The sequence below is a fragment of the Coregonus clupeaformis genome, chromosome 7, assembly GCF_020615455.1.
Source record: "Coregonus clupeaformis isolate EN_2021a chromosome 7, ASM2061545v1, whole genome shotgun sequence".
Taxonomy (NCBI): domain Eukaryota; kingdom Metazoa; phylum Chordata; class Actinopteri; order Salmoniformes; family Salmonidae; genus Coregonus; species Coregonus clupeaformis.
The window spans coordinates 961,244-964,416 of NC_059198.1; positions in this window are offsets into that span (position 1 = coordinate 961,244).

The following is a 3,173-nucleotide window of genomic DNA, read 5'->3' on the forward strand; positions in this document are numbered from 1 at the left end:
GTTAGTGATCAGCCCCATTAACATCCTCCCCATTAGACATACAGGGAAGTGAAACTGGATGTACTGCATGTCCAACCGCGGTCTGTCCCAGCAGTTATGTCACACTATGCAGTCTCATGGAGTGTGCTCTCCATGATCACACAGAAGAGGTCATTGAACCCTCTTAGTAGAAACGTGACATTATTGTGACGTCGTGCTGACATTACATTTCTGACACGCATAATTTCTTCTACTGTGCTGACCTAATGGGAGAATACAAGAGGAATAACAGGGGAATTCTCAACGTGAGTCCAAGAGAACAAAGCCTTGTTCACACTGCAGGCCTTAATGGTCAAATCAGTTTTGTTTTTCAAATCTGTTTTGGAATACTGACCAAACAGCAAGTTACAAATGACCAAATCTGATTTGTGTGTGTTCAGACAGCAGACATGGCTACGCTAGTTGTCATACAGTAATGACAGGTGTGTGCGCAGTGGTGTATGCTGATTGGTGGTGGTGCTCGTGCTTCCTATCACTCAGATGTTAGCTATGTAGCAAGCTAAGGTGACAACAATTTCTGCAATGGACATTTCCCAGTTGCTTTGAATGTTCAAAATCCTAGTGTAAGAACACTTTTAAAGCCTCAAAGAATAAGATGATCCAACTTTCAAAACGAGTCATTTTTGGCTAGCCACAGCAGTCAACTAGCTAGCTAGGTAGCTGTTTGGCTTTCTAGCACATTCACTAATTGGTTGGTAAACAATTAACAAGCTAGTTAGCTACCACATCATGTTCATGTCAAACTGTCAACAGAGTAGCTAGCAAGCAACAAAATATGCCAAATAACAGTCTAAAACCTGATTTGACTGTTCAGACACAAGTCGCATGGCCAGGAATCAGATTTGTATCTGACTTCAAACCAGCTACGAAGATGGTTTGAAATGTGGCTTGATATATCCAATTCCATGTGGCTTTTGGCTGTTCAGACTGCAGGAAAAAGAACAGATTTGAGTCACTGCCAATGTGAACAAGAGGATCTAAAATTGTCTTATTCAATATCCTGATGACTTTAAATGCTGAGTGAAACTAGTACAATAACAGTATAACAATATCTTAAATAAGACATCTCAGTCTTATTCCCCCCCATAAAAAAAGCTTGCACACGATAACTTCTTTATTGAGGAAAAATGTACTTACTATGACTGTGATGTGTGGTTGTCTCACCTAGCTATCTTAAGATGAATGCACTAAGTCGCTCTGGATAAGAGCGTCTGCTAAATGACACAAATGTTAATGTAAAATGTAATATGTCTACCAACAGCATTAGGATAATTAATAAAATCATGTTGTTAAAGGATGTAACAACAGGAGAAACCCCCTTATCCAGTTATACTGCTATGTGGTACAGAACACTCAGCACCGCTGAAGACCCTAGTTGAGATGATTAGAAATCCAATCACTAAATCCAACTATTTTTCTATTTTTATTACTTTCATGGAGGGAAAAAGGGAAATGGACACGAAACAGATGGAAAATAACTCACGTTTTCTCGACTACATTATCTAAAATGGGCCTAATTGGTATTCTTGGACCCTGGTTGCAGTCGCTGCATGTGTGAACATTATACATCTCTCTGCACCCGCCCTGGCTGTCGTCGTTGACTACAGTTGGCATATGTACCCGTTTTCTGACCTGGCACGCTCCGCAGGGCGCTACGGAAACACAAACCATCTGGGGAGGCCCCTGGATCCTTATGACACCCTACATCACCCTTATGTCATCTACGTCCCCCAACCCACGTGTCCTCACTCTCTCTGTCTCAAAGGACACATTGCGCAAGACCTGTCGCTATTGCACAATTATCTACGCAAACAGTCCAAATTACTTCTTCATGACTTTTACATTATTTATTCTTGCTCACAGTTACAGAAAAACTTAAGCAAATGTGAAAGCAGCAGCAGCAGCAGAAACACTGCACCACTCTGCCAGAACACAAGCTAACTTTCCAATTATTCCTGGATGCAGTGGAACCCAAGTCTCACGTCGGAGATCAGTTTCCACTTTCCAGCCTCCATATAACTGAACAAATTGCTTTGAATCAGATTAACTGGGATGGTCTGGTCTTTGTTAGATGGACTCGGGGCGAATACAGGATCAGTTCTGAGCTCTGCCTCAAATGATGACAAACTGCATGGATTCTAGTGGTAATGCTTACTCCTTGAGAGGGCCTTGCGTCATTACTCACCTACAGTACTGTACTAACTTACTACAGACCCTACTGCCTTTCTACCTGCTAACTTACTACAGACCGCCCTGCTGCCTGCCTGCCTGCTAACTTACTACAGGCCCTACTGCCTTTCTGCCTGCTAACTTACTACAGGCCCTACTGCCTTTCTGCCTGCTAACTTACTATAGGCCCTACTGCCTTTCTGCCTGCTAACTTACTACAGGCCCTACTGCCTTTCTGCCTGCTAACTTACTACAGGCCCTACTGCCTTTCTGCTTGCTAACTTACTACAGGCCCTACTGCCTGCCTGCCTGCTAACTTACTACAGGCCCTGCTGCCTGCCTGCCTGCTAACTTACTACAGACCCTACTGCCTTTCTGCCTGCTAACTTACTACAGGCCCTACTGCCTTTCTGCCTGCTAACTTACTACAGGCCCTACTGCCTTTCTGCCTGCTAACTTACTATAGGCCCTACTGCCTTTCTGCTTGCTAACTTACTACAGGCCGCCCTGCTGCCTGCCTGCCTGCTAACTTACTACAGGCCCTACTGCCTTTCTGCCTGCTAACTTACTACAGGCCCTACTGCCTTTCTGCCTGCTAACTTACTACAGGCCCTACTGCCTTTCTGCTTGCTAACTTACTACAGGCCGCCCTGCTGCCTGCCTGCCTGCTAACTTATTACAGGCCCTACTGCCTTTCTGCTTGCTAACTTACTACAGGCCCTACTGCCTGCCTGCCTGCTAACTTACTACAGGCCCTGCTGCCTGCCTGCCTGCTAACTTACTACAGGCCCTACTGCCTTTCTGCCTGCTAACTTACTACAGGCCCTGCTGCCTGCCTGCTAACTTACTACAGGCCCTACTGCCTTTCTGCCTGCTAACTTACTACAGGCCCTACTGCCTTTCTGCCTGCTAACTACTACAGCCCTACTGCCTTTCTGCCTGCTAACTTACTATAGGCCCTACTG